This window comes from Arctopsyche grandis, chromosome 13, assembly GCF_051622035.1.
Source record: "Arctopsyche grandis isolate Sample6627 chromosome 13, ASM5162203v2, whole genome shotgun sequence".
NCBI classification, from domain to species: domain Eukaryota; kingdom Metazoa; phylum Arthropoda; class Insecta; order Trichoptera; family Hydropsychidae; genus Arctopsyche; species Arctopsyche grandis.
This window is the reverse complement of record NC_135367.1, coordinates 11,537,382-11,557,843: the sequence shown is the minus strand read 5'-3', so window position 1 is coordinate 11,557,843 and position 20,462 is coordinate 11,537,382. Positions and strand designations below refer to the sequence as shown.

General features: G+C 35.5%; 2 protein-coding genes and 1 long non-coding RNA gene across 6 annotated transcripts in view; 2 read left to right on the top strand and 1 right to left on the bottom strand.

Moving 5' to 3' along the window:
• The window catches only part of LOC143921171 (uncharacterized), an 895,047-nt gene that overhangs the window by 565,534 nt on the left and 309,051 nt on the right, over positions 1-20,462 (bottom strand). The gene's annotated exons all lie outside the window — the stretch shown is intronic.
• The window catches only part of LOC143921164 (uncharacterized), a 754,379-nt gene that overhangs the window by 425,984 nt on the left and 307,933 nt on the right, over positions 1-20,462 (top strand). The gene's annotated exons all lie outside the window — the stretch shown is intronic.
• The window catches only part of LOC143921169 (uncharacterized), a 194,605-nt gene that overhangs the window by 108,612 nt on the left and 65,531 nt on the right, over positions 1-20,462 (top strand). The window contains exon 1 of one of the 4 annotated variants that reach the window (XM_077444342.1): positions 6,660-7,145. The exons of the other annotated variants lie outside the window; for them this stretch is intronic. The gene's annotated coding sequence lies outside the window, so the exon portion shown is untranslated. Of the gene's footprint in view, positions 1-6,659; positions 7,146-20,462 lie in introns of those variants that run through there. 4 annotated transcript variants of the gene reach the window in all.

Genomic DNA, 20,462 nt, shown 5'->3' with positions numbered 1-20,462 from the left:
AAAACACTATAATTGAAAAATCAAAATATAAACCATAATTATTTTTTATAAACCGTATGAACAATGAATCACTAAAACACAGCTAAGTCTTCAGAAGTAGAAATTTAATGATGTTCAACTGTCACTGTGCATAAATGAGGGCATTCTAAAACGTGCAAGTCGACTCCTTAATGTAAATTGTATGTATGTATGCGTGTATGAATTAAAAATATAATTCTATTGCACAATCATTTCATTGATTTAATTTCGTAATGAGCGTGAAACAAAAATTGAAAGAAAACAATAACCGGAAGTAATTTGGTAGTAAGGTGGTATTTAGCATATAAAATTGGCATGCAGCACACTGGAATGGCTTTAGTGCAGTTTATAAGAATGATGTGCCACTTGTTTGCGAGTGGGCTATTTATAAACATCATAAACAGCCCATTCATCTTGCTTGCACGCCACTTTAGGGTTTCATTTTCATTTTGAAACGATTTTTAGAATACAATTAAAAATTTTATCACGTATTCTAACGCACAGTGGGACACGCGTAAACTGCTATCTGTTTGAAAAATGTACTTTTCATTCAAATTAGACGTAATAAATGATACTATGCGTAATGTTCCAGTTTATGTGTATACGTATGTATGCATAATTAGATTTGGTTCCGAAAGAGCTTCAGTATTGTAATACGTGCATACAATATAGAATGATAAAGTGGTAAGCTATGGATGGCATGGGTAGGACACCACCTGTCGCTATATCTTGGACGGAAATAAAGCCTTTCGGAGAAAAGCTGTGTTGAATAGACGCCAAACGATGTCCCATGCCGGCACAATGGACCACAATAAATCAGGGACAACGGAACCACAACCAATTCTTCGCGGAAGCGTCTCCACACGCCAATCCCTTCGATTGTATACCACCAAAAAAGAGCCTTTTTTTACCTATTACTACCCCTCGTATATTATTAGTGCAGTTACGAACCAATAAGACTTCAAAACCTAATCAATTTGAATCTAGGAATAAAAAAATAATACTCATAATAATAATAAGAAGCCCAATTCGAAAACAAATAAATATGTTAAAGGCTCATTTCGACATCCAATGCGCATGCGCTGATGAATAATATTATTTTATTCTGTTTTATTTCTTCTTTTGTTTTTGAAATTTTCTTCAACGCCGCCATATTGGACAGTTGGCTATTCGAGCTCGCTTTAGCGTTTACGTCTCTTCAGCGATGAAATAGGAAGAGGCTGCGTCAATAATCGAGCTCGATCATTCGATAATATTTGGGGTGAGTGATCATTTCACTTCACGGATTTCAAAAATTCACTTTTTATCGTGTGCACAAAAGCTTGCACCAGGCCACTAGTATAGGTATATATGTGAATATTTAGGTATATGTAAATATTTGTTCGCATGTAACGATTGAAGTATGAAATTTTCATGTCCGCTAACGAAAAGTAATTACAACGCATCGAAACGAATCTGACATTCATATCTCAAAATGCCATTTTTACCATGTCAAATAGTGTATACATCAGTAGTAGGTGTATGTATGTATGTATGTACATATTAGGGGTACCGGAAAGAAATCCATTTTTTTTGCAGATCAACTTAAATATTCAGTTTTTCATTTTTTTTTTACACATTTTACTCCAAAATATAATCTCCTCTAATTTTCATGACTCTTTACCAACTTTTTGTCGATATTTCAATCCTTTTCTTGAAAAATCTTGCCAGTTTTGAATTAATAAATGTTAATAGTTGGTTTACCACATCACTCACGCTGTTGAATTTTTTTCTTCTTAATGTGGCCTCCATGGAACTAAATAGGTAATAGTAAGAAGGAGCGAGGTTTGGTAAATAAAAAACCATATTATGGTTTGAGGTATAAAAAGGATAGCGTTTTTCCCTGAAAAATGGAAAAAAAACCACGTGTTCCATCACTCTTCTTATTCGGGCGTGCAGGACAAAAACCATTTTTTGTTTTTCCGATCCTTTAAAATGTTCCTATATTCTCTGTGATAGTTCTGTGGTAATTTATAAGTTTCTGTGATAGTTCTATAATTCGATAATTTTTTGTGGTTATTAAAAACATAGATAGAGTAAAAATGGATTTCTTTCCAGTACCCCTAATATATCTACACTGTACGAGAGGGCTGGGACTAAACATTAGGTCACCAGAAGCAAACGGAAAATTTGTATTTGTATTCTTTATGTACCATCTGATAAGATAAGAGTTGATAAGGTTTTGGCTAGAATTCGTAAACCGGAAGTAGTAATTTTTTTTAAAACAATATTTCATACTTTTATTTTGCCCTTTTAAATTATTTTTAACTTCTTGATATTTCATGTTTATAATATATATAGTGATTTTAAGAAATGAAAATATTTTGAACAAAATCCGACAACCGGAAGTAGAACTTTTGTCTTGAGTAAGTTTCCCTACATTTGCGCTCAGTTTGTATCGAAAATGCACTCAGAGCCGGTATATGCGAACGTGTATGTACATATATGCCGGTATATGTGATCGAGTTTTGTTTTTTATATATACTTCTTATATTCCTCACATACATAGATAAAGTCATGGGTTGGTCACATCCGATTTTTTTTCAAGAAAAAAAGATACGAAAACACATACGATACTTAAGGGAGGACCTAATAGTAATTTAATGTGGAGTAATAGAAGATTTATACTTTAAACATAGATATATAAAAACATTTTTTTATTGAGCATATCGAATAAGGATAATATTTTATTTCTGATATTCTAATCTTAAAAATATGTTTACTCATATTTAGCATACAGGTAATCCTCGATTTACGACGGTGCGACTTACGACGATTTATTTATTCATTATGATTATATGAGCACATTTGAAAGTGGCGGAAGTCCAGTTTTCAGTTCCAAAAACACTATTTCTGTTTGACTTGATTCACAAAATCACGTCTTTTAATTCGATATGTCCAGAATCTTGGAAAAGCGGAATATACGTATTATACTTGGAAAAGCGGAATATACGTAGGTCACCAGTATTTTTATTAAAATATTGTTAAACGAATATCATTATATTTAATGTTTTGCGAGATATTTCTCGAAATGAAGAAAAGTGTACTTGGAAAATTGGAGTGAAAAAGCCACTTTCAAATATAACGGCTCATATATGTATTAACCCTGACCATAGGTGCCACAACAGGTTGCTCAGGGTGATACATATAATCCAATTTTTGTAGATATATAAGTACCAAATACCAATTCGTAATGATTATACACAATACACTGTGTGACAATCTTTGCCGCTTAACTCATCCACTGGGGAAGCCGCTATAGCAGCTCCGTCATACGCACATACATAAGTAGATGTTCCTCTTCCCATTCATCAAGCAAAACTAAGAGTTAACTACAAGTACATAGGTCTCAATACTTCTGCTGATTCGCTCAATTCAACCAGAATGGTCTCTGTCTCGACTCTCTCGACATTACATCGTCATTGACATCGCCCAGTCTTTTACAGTCCCAAACTGCCCTTTTCAGCCATTCTTGCAAAAACGTTGAGATTGTTGATGGGAATTAACAATTGCGAAACACTAAAGATTTTATTCAATCAAAGATTCTATTAAATTATTTAAAAATGAAAATTTTTCAAAAACTTTCATTGTGTTGTTAAAATATCAATCACTCCTTTCATTACCACTGTAAATAATATTTTATCATTATAAGGAACAGATTGCTAAGATCAATCATTTAACTTGAAAATTTTACACCATTTTTTTCTAATTCTGTACACAATTTGTCTTTGTCGTTGAAGGCAATTGTGACCTGCTAATCACATGTGCCGAAAAATACATGCAAACATTTTTGAAATGTTTTTTTTTGTAATTTTTGTTACAAAATTGAAATTGAAAACTTACAAATTCAAATTTCCTTTATTAAATCAAATTTATAATTTTTAAATTCATTGATTTAATTAATTCGGCGCCCTTCCTATCATTTTCCTGAACTTATTCAGTCTAAAATATTACACTTTTAACTATACATGGTTTTTATATAAAATTTTAGAAAAATACGTTCTTTGCCAAAAATTTTTGGCTGCTGGGTTTGGTTATCTTAATTACTGTTCCAGGTTTTTTTTTAATTTATATACAATATGGCTGGCGAAGTTTTTAATTTTTACAATTTGCAATTTCTGATTAGACCCATCTGGAGTATGGTGTTTCTCCTCATTGCAATTACATAATTATGCAAGGTAATACTTGTGCTTACTTATGCACGAGATACATATTGTCTAGGCCAAAATAAATTTTGACGCGCGTAACCACCGTTAATTTATTGCGTTTCCCGCGGAAAAGCTTGCCTCGTGCCGCCGTTATTTATTTACTCTGCGCTTCTTCTCCCCTAACTAACATCCATCATTTACCGCGACTAATATGTATTCGCTAATTTTCCTCATTCGAATTTTTAACCGTGACACACATAACACCAAATCGCCTTCTATTTTAAATCAATTATAAAATAAAATCGGTCTCCAACGGACGAAGACTGATAGTGAACTTACCTAAGCGGAATTCGGACGTTTGAAGGAGAGGGATTAAGCCAAGCATCTACTACTATTATGAATTTGTATTCAAATGTTAATGATTTCATACAAAACCATTAATCAGCGAATGTAAATTTCATCATCATCTGGTGAAGACCTTTGATCTAATCCATCTAATTCCACACATTTCGATTGTGGCCTTCCTCGCTTCCTACTGCATACACTCTCTTGGTAAACATTCGATATGTCTCACTTTTTGCCCTTTTCATCATTCCTTTCGCTTTCATATGTCTCTTCTATGTACATATAGTTTTTGCTTAATGTATTTTCTCATTAAAACAATCACTTTACATTCTATGCTTCTAAGTGCACTGAACCTTGTCTGGCATATGTCATTACTTGCAAAATACGATCACAGACACTCTTCATTGGGTACAACGTCATTTTTACATTTAATTTTTTTCATTTTACATTGATCTTTTCATATTGTCGTTTATTTAGAAAAGTCCTCCAATAGTTTTAAGTTTTCCACTTAATATCTATCTATTTTTCCTTCATTCTCAAATCTACATATGTAACTATTGTTCTATTTAATAGATTGAATAGATGCAATCGTTTAAGTTCAAGGCCATTTTCATATAAGTAAAGACGCTCCGTCTGGATAAATAATTAATTTTAATTATGTATGATATATATATGCGTGTATGTACATATGTATGTATAATAGTATATGGTAGCATAGGTATTCATAGGTACATATGTACGTACATACATACATACATGAAAGAGTGAAACACACGTGTTTAACTCTGTATCGGCGTGTGAATTGAGAATGAAATCCTGGCATCGGAGCAATATATAGAATGCGTAACTATTTCTGAGACGGACGAAATAGACGAAAAAGAATCTAAATATGCGTAAAAAATCTCTGGGAGAGATCTGTTTCTGTCTGGAACTGAAAATAAACAATTACTATAGACGTTGTCGCGCTTCGCATCCGAGACAATTAATATCTGCCGCTCTGCGCAACTCTCACTCTCCTATCCAACAACTCTCACACACCAAAATGCACATGCACTTATTACATCCACATATAATATCGCGTCGTATAATGCATGCGGTTTATTTATCGTGCGAACGTTGTGCACGTATAAAATGTTATGCATGTGAAATATTTTAGCAATGGCCGGCTGGCATTCGGATGGGTGTCCACTTTTGAACTGCCACGTGTCGTTGACTGGCGTGTGATTGACGGTCAAATCCCTACCTTCATTTAGATATCTGCCAACAATTAATTATCCTCAGGTGGCTACAACACTCGAAATAACTCAATACCGTCTTCTAAACCAAAGACAAATACTTTTATTGCATAATCGCACACTTTTATTCCGAACGGCAACGAGCGACAATCGACCCTACGCGCTAGTGAAATAAAGGCGAGTTTAAGTGTGCGGCGACAATCTTTCATTGACACAACTGTAATTGTACACATGATACAATTTTACAGTGCTCTTTTACTATTTAGTAAAGGCGTTTATACAGTCGGATCGAAATTCGCGAAGGCGCCATTTTGAATGTGTTGGTATGTTTTAATGATTAGTAATAAATAAATAATAAATAATAATAATAATACCTGAACGTAGCACTTAAATCACACTATAACATTAATTAACTTGCACTCGTCTTGATTTTTAATTTGACACAAACTTTGAAACAAACACACAATATAAAAATTAATTGATAAACTTCGATTTGATTTTATTTCTTTTATTTTTTCTTCTTTTTGTTATTAGGATGGCGTTGAATCTTTCACAATTGCCTTTTGAAAAGTGTCTGCGACTCTTCTTCACACAATCGACGAACTCGTTTAGTATAAGTATCCACATATTCAAATAAGTCGACGACGGTGGTCACAATAATATAAATACGATTAGATTTATGTAGAATAGTCGGTTTAAATGCACGGGGAATGGTGTCGAAAGATGGCGTCGCACAACCTCCAGCGCAGCGGCGCCATCATCTGTCAGATGGAGGGTGCAATGGAGGTTCGGTTGCGGTGGCAGCGCGGCATGGTGCGAGCGAGACGCTTCGGGGGGGGAGCGCGCGCGAGCGGGACGGCGCGACGCGCTAGGCGAGAAGTGAGCGAGGTCGAGAAGTGAGCGACACGCGTACACGTGGGTCGCTGCGGCTGCGCACGTGCGACTTGGCGGCGTGTTCGCGCGAGTGCGGCTATTTGCGTCCTGCGCTGCCCGGGATATATTAGTGAGAGGACGCGAGCGCCGGCCGCGTTCGCTTTTGTCCCGCCCGATTGATTGGCGAACACTGTCGCCCTGACGCCGAGACCAGACACCCCGCCAAAGGGGGCCCCTCGCCCACGCTCCTCCGATGACGTTTGCCACGTCTCTTCAGCTCATGCTACCCAATTACAGACATTGTGTCTCACTCACACGCACACGCACTCTATCATCGTCATCACCACCACCCATCATACATCCATCCAACCATCCATCCATCCATCCATCCATCCACCCATCCATCCATCCAACTCAGATTGAAACATTACATAAACTTTCGTATCACACCTTTGCAACCCACTGGCGGACAGTTGTTGCTCGTTAGGTTGGTATTTATTTATTTATTTATTTAAAGTTTGGACCGTTGTAGCATTACAGGAATTCCTAATGCGCCACAATGGTCAAAAATATAACAGAAAAGACAAGAAACAAAATAATAAATTAAACATAACAAAAACAAAACATATATATATATACACAAACAACTAAAAATAATAATTATTATTATTATATATCGTTTATCGTCTTGAATGTTTACAAGGTTTTTGTATTTCGTAATATTCTTTCTCGATTATAATTTTCAAGTTATGAATTCCATAAGTCCTCACCAGATAGAGTTTCAAAATTTGTCATCCGGACTGACCGAAACCAATCACGACAAGCAAATAATACACCACCACCACGTCGATCTACTCTATCGCGACGATGCAGCCTCCAGGAAGAATCAAAAAGTTCAGCATCAAAAAATGATGAAGTCAACCATGTTTCCGTTAGTGCTACCATATCATCACAAATATGTAGTAGAAACGGCTGAATTAAACGCAGCCAGCTTTGTCCTGAGACCTCGTGCATTTTGGTAATAAATTACCAATTTTCGGTCTCCCAGTTTGGCGCGTGACTTTCTTTGAGACAAGAAATGGCAGTTTTGATTGAGCCAACGGAGACGAAACGGAAGAGGAAGCAGAAGAAGAAGCCAACACAGTCACAACAGCATCACGACTATCAGGACCATTTGAGCAGGCAGATGTAGGAGAAGAGGCATACATAGACGTCACTGCGACCGTTTCCATAGAAGATTCACCAATACTTGCAGACGTAGTTTTAATATCAGGCTTCAAACATTTAGCAGCTCCCGAACAAACATCAGCAAATGAAACACTTGGGCGCAGCTCTAATGATGAAACAACGTCAGTGGCAGACATAGAAGTAGTATTAGTATTCGATTTTATATTCTTAATGCTCATTCCCCAATCTTTAAATCTACCAAAATGAACACCAGCAGGCCAAGAACCAGCAGAAAATAACAGGCCAGCGACAGAAGCAGGAACAGATACCTTAAAGGATGATTGATACCTTAAAGGATGGTATGATTGTACACATGTACTTCTTGCCTGCAAGCACGCTCTTCTTTGCGGCCAATTGATGGATTACATTGTGACTATCATGACAAGAATCAATGTGGTGAAAACATTGTACAAAGTGAATACGAGTGATGGTAAAGTGTGCATTGAGAGCTGCCAGGCTACCCATTCGAGATGATGTGCTGCCGGTGGGTCTACCTCGCGGGCCGGAATGTGAAATGCTGGAAAACGCAAATATCGGAAGGCAAAGATCGAAAATCGAAAGATCTTAAGTCAAAAGATCAAAAAAAAGGGTGAATGGTAAACGGTACATACTCACTTAATTTGCGCGAGCAGGATACAACAGGAACAAGAGGAACAGGCTTTTCCTCCCGTATTAATGTGCGCGCGCAGTTGCATGATGTATGTACATACAATATTCCATTGACAGCCAGACACACCAGTGTTTCCATATGCAAGAAATCTATTTTGAAGACAAACTGTCTATCTTGCTACGAATACATCATATTTTGGCCGTGCATGATAGTGTCGATATGTCGAATGACTGACGGCCAACATAATAGTGAGCGAATGAGATATCGCTCTTCCACCGGATGGGTGGATGAGATACTAGAGATTAAATAAATTGATATTAGGCCATTGCGGGCTTCCCTGACACCCATTGTATTAAACTCGTACATATAAAAATAAATAGATTGTAAATTTGAAATCATATTCAAATAATGGCGACAAATAGGAGGTAGGATGGTTTTGCCAATTTGATAAGGAACCGTTTCAAGAGTGAAATCAGATAAATTTGAAAGCTCTGATAGGAAACGATCGACTTGGAGTAAAAAATATCCAAGTCAGCAATACTCCGAATAAATTATTTTCAATCGAGGTCAATCCATGGCTCGAACCCGGGAGCCTCTCGGTGCATTAACGAAACCACCGAGCTTTGCTACTAGCTAATGTTGCAGGAGATGACGGGAATATCATTGTTCTTCACTAAGGATCGTGTAGATTGAAGATGGATTCTCCAGGCAATCATGGAATCAGAATACCCAATAACTCATATGCTTAACATCGCAAAACTAATGATACGACACAAAGTGTCCAGTTGCAACAGCTATATTTGACATATGTATGTGATTTCATATGTAATTTCAACCATCAACCACCATCCATGCATTCCTCCATAGCCGAACTCGCTCCACAGTCTATCCTGATTACAGGCATCCATGTACATAGCTTGTTAGACTAATCGAAAATGATTATCCCAAATCAAACCTTACCTGACCTCATTTATTTATTTGTGAAAATAAAACGCTATTCAACAAGTGTTGATTGTTCTGCACTGCGCTGCAGAATTAGTGAAAGACACATTCGGGAGATAATAACGCCGTATTTATGGCATTTACAATTTTTACTAGAATCCTGATCTTGATGATTACTACATTTTATTCTATATACGTATACATACATTAACATCAATCAAGGTCAAAGTTAGGCCAGTCAAATTCACGCAATGGCGGTTTAATCTTACATAATATTAAATTTTCATTGTGTTGAAAATCATAATTGATTTTTATTCCCTGATTTAGTGGAGTCTTCCGTGTCTACATATGCATATTTAAAATATTCCGCATCTACATATATGTAGGTATCAAAAAATATGTTATAAAAAATTCTTACGTATATTGTATCAGTATTGTAATACTCGCGAGAGACAATATCATGTACATAATTGCTTGACGAGCTGCCATTGACGTTCTATACCGATTATCGCATTAATTTACAAACTGAGACGACATTGTAATAAGACAATGCGTCTGGGTGTTTTGAATACGCCCGCATGACAGGGTTAAGTTCAAGCGAGTGCACGGCCCCTACAGAATACCCCAAGCTGTCGTCTTCGCATTTATCTTTGAAGCAGACCAGCGGGAATCGGACCCTCATGATTCAATCACATTCATTCTCTCAATGTCACCTGAATGTACATTATACACAATACAATGATACATGTTTGCTTTTCGTTCGAAACCAGAACAAATTAATTTCGGCGCGCGTTTTATTGGCGCGCAGTCAGGGGTTAAGTGAAACCGACAAGGTGCATTCGGTTTGCACAAGTGTTGTTTGTTGCACCTTCCTCTCACTGGTCCTCAACAGAAATCTCAAAACATTAATTACGCTTATTTTTATATCCCATTCAGTTCACCAATTGGATATGTTACCTTGATTCTATCAGATGTTCGTATTTAATTGATAAATCTACTGTGTAATGTTTGGTTTGTTAGCTCGGTTGATTTAGTAAACTGTATCCGCGGTACTTAGACCGCAGATTTAAATTTTGTATGTATATGTTAAACGTTGAAGCGTATTTTCAGTTGTAATATATTCCAACTGGCGTTTTAGGTCATTCATATTCGAATATAAATGAACTAGTAAATTATAACTCTACAAGCGCAAATATGTACATACACTTTCATTAATGTGCCCCAGTTGTAATATAACAGTTGAGATTCGACAGTTCTGATGTTTTTCCGAGTGCTTTAAAATTCAATAATGCATTCATATTTGCTAAATATGTATTAAGAATAAAGGTAATGAGTACCGTATTATGATTACCCTAAGAGTGTGTTTTCCTACTGTGACACGTGACGATTTCACGTGGTACCGTGACGATTTCACGTGACATGTCACGTGATCTAACCTGGTACCAACTTATAGTTGAATTGTATTTTCAGTTATAATATATTTTGATCAGTTTGAATTTAATTAGCCATAAAAAATCAACTTATGTACGTGGGTTAGACGGAATATATTCAAACTAGTTAAAATGTATTACAACTGAAAATACACGTCAAGTATAACGGTAGTTGGTACCAGGTTAGATGGAATATATTCCAACTAGTCAAAATATATTGCAACTGGAAGATGCGCTTCAACTGAAACATATAACTCTTTTTTATGTGGACGGTCGGCAACGTATTACCATATATTAGGTTCTCGAGAAACGCCGGGTATATCTTCTAGTATAATACATATGTATGTAGGTACTAGCAGAATTCACACTACATATGTATGTAACTCGTATGTATAGCGTATGAACCATCGATACATAAATGCATACAAGAGCATTGTCGAGTGATTTAATTTTTTGTGTTCGTATGACTTTGTTTGTGTACTGATTTTAAACTTGAGCTTTAGGAACAGGCCTGACTTTAGATATCAATGCTGTTCTATTTTAGACGACTACGTGATACAATTAGACAGGTCTCAACATTCATATGATTCATGAACCAAGGTCTGATAAGCCTAGATTTCTAAATTAAGCACCAATTTAAATAGTAATCTCATTTTGAACACTGGCTTCGTAAGAATTTTTTTTTAAATTTATTTTTCACTACCGTGCTATTTATCTCAAGTGTGTAAATAAATGTTCCTCGATTAAATACCGATAGTTGACGGTTGTCAACCTCCCTATATTGACTTTTGATACGACGTCAAATAAAGCGCGTTGACTTTTAATTCAATTAAGTTCAAAGGCGAGACCCGAGTGGATCAACAATATGCAGATTCTAGTGTGGCAATAACCCAAGCTTATCGCTATCGTGCAAAATAACATCGCACGGAGCAGATAAGACTGCGATAAAATTGCATGAAATTAGAAATATAAGAATTGTCGAGTGCAGGGTTGTGGCTGCACTCGGTTGTGACCTTCCGTCTCCTTGGTTGCACCAGGTTGCAGCTGCAGTGTCAACACTCTGGGACGGTGCGATGACCCTCACCATCCGATACATACTCCCTTCCTCAAATATTCATACTGAATCCACTGCTTCTTTTGTACTTTTCAGCTATGAACATTGCTGAATTCAATTGCATACTGTGGAGCCTTCGGGTGCTATCCAATTACTACATACATAGGTAGTAGGTACCTAATTCAAGTTTTTGCCACAACGTTACATACATATATGTACATATACATATATATATATATATATATATATATATATACATATATATATATATATATATATATATATATATATATATATATATATATATACAGTGGCGTAGCTAGGAATTTCGGGCCCTCATGCAGAATTTAACCAAGGACCCCCTCCCCTTAACGTGATTTTTAAAAACATGAGATAAATTATAAAAAACATGAGATATAAATAATTCAAAATATTTGTTGATACATATTTACATAGGACTATTATGTAAATTCTAGAAAAAAAATTTTTTGACTTAGCTCATCGATTTTAAAAATTCGTTTTTCTCGATTTGAGGGTTGCTAAATTTTGTGATGAGTCTTATGGATATATTAAAGTTTTTTTTAATAATGGCGTTACGTGATTAATTACCCCAATTGAACCCAAATAGCTTTTATGGTCTGCAACGATGGGTCCAAATAGACCTTTGAACATTTCTGCGTCGTAAAATAATATTTAATATGTACAAGTGTATGTATATGACTCGAGTCATTTTCATTACTTTCGATATTTTTTATGTTGGACAATGTAAAATTATATTGAGTGTATCATTTGTACGTATATGTATTATGTATATATATATCATCATCATCATCATTTACAGCCATTCACCATCCACTGCTGGATGAAGGCCTCTCCAACACGCTTCCACTCGTCTCTGTTTTGCGCAACACTCATCCATCTCATTCCGCACATTTTCCTAATTTCGTTCACCCATCTTCCTTGCGGTCTTCCTTTTACTCTTTTGCCTTCTCTCGGGTACCATTCAAGCACTTCTTTTGTCCACCTTTCGTCCATCCTCCTAGCTACGTGACCCGCCCATTGCCATTTCAATCTCTTCACTCTATCCACTATGTCCACTACCCTTGTCATATTTCTCACCCACGTGTTCCGCTTCCTGTCTTTCCTCGTTATGCCAAGCATACAGCGTTCCATACTTCTTTGAGTGCATTGGATTTTATTTTGCATCTTGGCGTTCAGTGTCCAAGTTTCACATCCATACGTCATCACTGGCAAAACGCATTGATCAAAGATCCTTTTCTTCAGGCAGAGTGGCATTTTTGATTTAAAAACAGCATTCATCCGTCCAAATGCACTCCACCCTAATTTCATACGTCTCTTTATCTCTTCATTTTTACTACCAGACATGTCAATTATTTGACCTAAATATAAATAATTATTTACTACTTCTACTGGTTTATCATCTAAGGGAATGCTATCAGGCATGCAATAACTATTGAACATTAGTTTAGTCTTATCTACGTTAATTTTTAATCCTACTTTTCTACTTTCCCTGTCCAGCTGTGTTAGTCTGATGAGTAGGTCAGCTGAATCACGAGCAGCTAGAACTATATCGTCTGCGAACCGAAGGTGACTCAAAAAGCGACCATTGATGCTTACTCCGGCTGTATCCCAATCCAATTTCCTGAAAACTCCCTCAAGCACCGCATTGAATAACTTGGGCGAGATTGTATCTCCTTGTCTTACTCCTTTTCCTATGCTAAATCTATCTGTACCTGAAAAAATTTTAACCGAAGCTGTGGCATTCTTATATATTGCAGCTAACAGTCCCACATAGGGTTCCGGCACTCCCTGTGTTTTTAGAGCGTTAAGTACTGCATTATAACTAACTGTATCGAAGGCTTTCTCATAATCGACGAAACCTAGGCACAATGGCCGTTGATATTCGTTGGCGCGCTCGATTAGTTCGCCAACTACTTGGAGGTGGTCCATTGTGCTGAAATTTGCCCTAAACCCTGCCTGCTCTATAGGTTGGTTCTCGTCGAGGATATTCTTCAGCCTTTCTGTAATAACCTTCGTGAAGAGCTTGTAGACCGCTGAAAGTAGACTAATGGGTCGGTAGTTCTTGATATCGCTTTTGTCGCCTTTTTTGTGTATTAAAATGATAGTTGCGTTATTCCATCCTTCTGGTATAGCTTGGTTCTGGATGCATTTGCTGAAAAGCCTAGCTAAGATATTAAATAGGGGGGGGCCGCCACATTTTAGTAAGTCAATGGGAATATTATCTTCCCCTGGGGTTTTACCGTTCTTTGCAGTTTTTAGCGCGGCCTCTACTTCGCTAGGCAATACTGCAGGAACCCTTTGGCCGTGTGTCGATTCCAGAGCGGGGAATTGGCCGTTGTCGTTCTCGTATAGTTTTGCATAGAACGTGTAAACTCTGTCTATGATTTCTTCTCTATTCCTAATTATTACTCCGCTCTCTGATCTGATTGCGATCATTTGGTTTTTGCCTAAGAAAAGATCCTGTTTGCACTTTTTCAGGCTACGGTTATTCTTAATGGTATTTTCTATTAGCTTGCTGTTAAAATCCCTGACATCCCTGACTATTCTCTTTTTAATTTCCTTATTTACTAGATTGTATTCTTGCTTATTATTATCCCTATCTAAATTCCTTTTATGCTTAATTAGGTTTTTTGTTTCCGCTATATATATATATATATATATATATATATATATATATATATATATATATATATATATATATATATATATATATATATATATATAAATTTGGACCCCCTGTCAAGTTGGGCCTTAATGCTTTGCATGACTTTGCTATATAAAAATGTATTTTATAAAAATTGAAAAATACTCTTTTCAATCTACACGGTTTTTTATGTTGTAGTTAGTTGTTCTATTTGGTTAGAGTGGAAATTCAAGAGATGAATGGCAGACAAGTATTAAGTAATTTATCTGTCATAGTGGTTTTTAAGAAACCAGCAACTTGTCTTAGCCAGCAAATTAGGCAATACAATACAATCGTTAAAAATTTATGTTCTTCCCTGTCTTTCAATGGTTCAAAATGTTACTAAATAGTGGACCACCCATTATTTTTAAACATGTATAATATCGTGTCATCAAAAAATCAACGGTGATGCAAAATGCCCAATTTATCACATCACATAATGTAATGGACCAATTAATTAATATCAAAATGAAAATTCCACATTACTGTATTCCAGTTATAACGATATATTAATTGCATTTACATAAGTTGCTTGCATTTTAGCGGTTCTTTTGGAAATAAATTGAAACGTGATTTGAAGTTAAAGCTGGAACTGTTGTGCATTGTAATTTAAAAAAGTTATTTTGAAGTTTTGCCATTGTACTATGATATAATATATGGATAGATTTATCTCTCGTAGGATCTGTAGTGACGTTTATAGCTACGAAAAATAGCGTAACTAGGGACGCTACAAAACATTATACTTGTCTGCGGAAAAATCTGTACGTGAATTACCGCAGCATAGTTGGAGCAACATATTAAACTGAATGAGGAGGTCATAGTCGTCCGCATTTGATGCTTGATTCACATGGCTAATTATAAAAATCTGCAATCTCACCCAACTCTAAATTTTAAAGTAAAAAATACGCAATCTAATCATATCGTATTCTCACATGAATTGTGCAGTATAGGGTTTGATCAAACATGTTCGGGATGGTTGAGGGTACTATTGGGGGGGGGGGGGGAACGAATGCATGCTACCATTAAATATTGCAACGAAGGGTGGTGGGAGTTTGTGGGGATGATGGGGGGCCAAGTCGCCGGCGCGTCGCCCAGGTCAGTGCCGCCCCCAGGCCCCACCCGCCGCTGCAACCTTGCAACGCCCCCAAGGACATTAAATACGAACGGGAGGACTTGATCCAAAGATGATATTTGATCGCACTCGATACCCATATTTCAATCTAATTAATCTAAAATCCAATGCATGACACTAATGACACATTTTATGCTAATTGATATTGCCGTCGAATATCCCTATTAATTGCATATGGATATGACATTAAAAATCTCAATTACATATTTATATTGCTACAGGAAGCATTTTGAAATATGGATAGATAAATATGTTTATTTTACTTTTTCAAGTAAACAATACCATTATCATCACCTATTTTATCCCAGAAAGTTTTTTTTTAATTATCTTCCATACCTGCCTTCCATCTACATAGTTCAACTTTCATCCACACTTTTACTTTACTTTATTTTTGCCATTGTGGGTTGCCCCTGAGCGACACCTATAGTATTAAACTTGTACATATGTATATAAATGTATAGATTAAAATTTAAAATCATATTCAAATAGTGGTGACGTAGTGGGTAGGATAGTTTTGCCAATTTGATGATGAACCGTTTCAATAATGAAATCAGATAAATTGGCAAACTCTGATAGGAAACGATCGACTTGGAGTCGCAAATATCCAAGTCTGACTAGCAGCACTGTAGAATTACTTCCGAATAAATTCTTTTCAATCGAGGTCAACCTAGGACTTTAACCCGGGAACCTCTCGATAGTTAGCATTAGCGCAACCACCGAGCTACATAAACTGCTAGCAGTTTTAGTCCAAACGTCCATCGTCCCTTCATCCTGTCTCTACTTTTGTATACAATTCAATACCATTTTAATCAATCTTAGTTGCTACATGTTATCATTGCCTCCTTAGTATAATTATATTTATCCGTGTATAGTATATGTTTCTATTTTTCTTTCAATCTCTTCTTATTAGTCCAAACGTAAATCTTTGCATCAATCCAATGAATTCTTCTTGAAACATATCGGAATATCCACATATATATGTATGTATTCTTCCAAAGCCTCATTTCCTTGTACGATGTATGTACATACATACATAAATTCCATTCAATAGCGTTGACTATTTTTGACTCTACCGTTCATTCGATTGTCATCTACATTTCAACATTAGGTTATTGACAGAAATATGTAGACATTAGAATCTTTGGTTTCTCGCATTTCTTTATTAAAGTAAATTATTATTATATCGGTCATAATTACAGCAATACATTGTAATAAAACTCCTCGCTGAACGATTACAACGATTACAGTGGTATTAGGAAAATGCATCAAAGTGTCAATGACTTGGAAGTTTCGAATGGAATATTTGTACGATTCCGTTCCCCAGATCCATCAAACGAAGATTTAACAGTATAAGAGCGGTATTTGTTTGTGAGGATATGTTCACGTATGTAATATAATAAAATCCGTTCGGAGTTTTATTGTCGGTGTGGCACATGCACCGCGATGTCGAGTGCAGTTGTGCAGTTGTGCAGTGATGCAGGGCCGATGAACCCCTATCGATCCCATCCTACTTGTCCAGACGGCTCTGCACCACCGCCAGGGACATCGCTCCAACTGGCCAATGACCCAACCTTATCAAACCGCCACTAATTACTTACTTACCACCTTTCGGGTCCATTTTTGCATGTTTGTTTTTCCACTTTTGCTTCACACCCGACGACGCGTTTTGCATAATAAGCGTATGCGCCGTCTCTCGTTCACAAAATCACTCTTTAATAAAAAGTGAAAACGCCACGATCATCTTATGGAAATTCGCTAAATTCAAATATTGACAGAGCATGCACAGCTTGCGTATCTGTTGCTTTTCGAGTGCATATATAAAGCGACGGAAAAATCAATGATACTATGTACTTATGTAGGTATCTATGTACTTATGTAGGTATCTATGTACTTATGTAGTAGTTTTTTTATATTAAACTTATGTTGTGATGTTGACGATTTGTTAACGATTAGTTTTTTTTCATTAAAATTTTAAAACAGCTATGCTATTTTTTGCAAATATATAGTTGCCTGCACAGACGATTAGTATATTTACATACATGTACAAATAAACACCATTAAATTCATGTACATATGCACGTGTATGTAAATACCATTCGGCAAATATATATTGTGTATTATAATTTATCGTTGCCGTAAAACCTCTTTAGGATTGTCATAGATTTTTATAATAAAATTATTACTAATAAGTAATCTGATTAATTATGCCGAAAAAAAGAAACATCGAAGCGTGCAGAGTAATAATAAAATAATTTGTTGAACAAATTTGGATGTCCAAATTGGGTACAATAAAATATGGCGATCGTAAAGTGTTTTTACGTATTTATATGTATTTACTTTTTTAGACAGACGTGTCTTCTTCTCGTTCGTGTGAGAATTTTAATTAACTTGTGAATTTCTAGTTTTTTGAAGGCAATAAAAGTCGACTGATTATATGTCTTTATTTATTTTATTTTATTTACTTATCAGAGTGTGGCGGTCTAGACTAGACGATTATACGATAAGCGAAAGTATAATATGTATGTATTTACAACATATTTTATTCATTCATAGACGTACTTATTAAAATAGACTTTAAACTTATGCCTTGCAATTTCGAGAGCCTTGAAAATTTTACAATAATAAAATGCCTTGAAACTAAGTACACATTAGAATGTCTCAAGTACGTCTGAAATAATTTAGAATGGATCTCTCCATTGTAATGATTTTTGAATAAAATGGTATCTGTACGTATGCTCAGGTGGCTGTAGGTACATGGTAGTTATGAAAGACAAGCGTCTTCTTGTATAGGAATACAATGCTGTGCCGGAGAATTTTTAATAAAAGGTGGTATCTATTTATTGTGTGCTTTTATCGGGGGTTAGGGAGAGGGAAAACGATACAATCGTCTTTTATTGCGAACGTTTTCCATAAATTTTGTCGATTCTTGTTGCCTGAAAGCCCCTACCACCTGACGGCCCTGCACTGTCTCACAGACTATGCTAATATCCATTTTTGTTTTCAATTCATTTCTGATTTCAATTCAGACTGTTTTATTATATGCTCTCTTTAAAGGTATCAACTAAATAACATTTATTAGTGGTCGTAATATTTCTATTCTTCTATTTCAGCAATTTATTTACTTTTGATCATTTCTTTTTGTACATAAAAAGTTTTAACTATCTTTTTAGAAGTACATACTACATTTTTTTTCAATATTCAGTATTGTTCCATGTAAAATAGAAATTCATGACATCATTTTACAATTATTTCCATATATACATATATATTACAAATTTGGAATACCTGCAACGTAGCTATGACGTAATATGAAAAATAAATTACATGTTATGTATTTTATATAAATATATATATATATATATATATATATATATATATATATATATATATATATATATATATATATATATATATATATATATATATATATATATATATGCTTGTTAAGTTGCTAGTAAGGTAAATATCAGAAAATTTTGTTACAGAAAATCATGAAATTGAAAACTAAAGATTTGCATATTGGACAAATAAACAGATAAAGGACACATTCATCTTTATATATTATAGTAGAAGATATTTTGAATATTACTTGAATCAATAAAAAAATTAAATCTATGGAAAATTATAAAACATGTGTATGCTAAAATTTTAACCTTTGAAACGTGTATAAACGATAAACGCGGCGTATATCTGCAAGTTTAAAGCAAAAATAAATAATAAAAGTTGGCTAGACAGTTAAATTGATTATCCAAAAGGTTTTAAACCATTTCAGTTCTAAATTAAAACCTTAAACAGCGGTATAGAATGATCCCAGGAAAGCTTTTAATTTTCCCCTGCAGATTCACCCGGGCGAGTGGAAATTTTCCGATTTTCCGATTTTCTTCAGCACGCGACGTCAACCCGTCCCATAAATTACGAGTTTAACGTCTGAAGACAATGACGTGTCGATACTTAACGACTAGACATTCAGAACCGTTGAAACAAAAACATTTTCTCATTTTCCGGTTTCAAGTGTTGACTGCCACTTGCCCCTCATCCGCCTCCATTGTCGTTTTATTGTCGAGGAAGATGCCCGTCTGGCAACCTCCTACAACTGCAACTGCAGCTCTGCAATCCAACCATAACTTGCTATTGGAATTTAATTACACACCCAGCGGCACTTTGTCTGTCTCGAGTTGCGAGAACATACCACCACCGATTGCTAATAATATTTGCAATATGACATCTCTACTATACAGACAATTATTACTTAACTGAGATCATATTGAGATCGAAATTTAATAGAATACATATGTATGTATACATGTAATTTCATTAGAAAACCACAACTTTCGAATACCATATTGAGAATCTTAAAACCTTCAATATTCCTATGTCGTTCCAATGCTATTGCTACTCAATAATAATGAGTCAATTAAAATCGAAACGTTCAAAAAATTTCAAGAAAAAAATCTAATTAGTCGTCGTAAACGATTTTTTTTATTTGAAGAAAAATAAGATTTATCTGAATTGCTCGTTTTTTTTTAAATGTCGTTTTATTACTATAATTCGAATATAGTCTTTTGGTGGTGGCTGTGTTGGGTGTGTGCAATTAGTGCGTCAGGTAGAAAGAGGCAGGTGCAGGTGCACACGCATGTCTTACTGTACTTTTCACGGCATCTGCTCTTGTGTTGAAATAATTCTC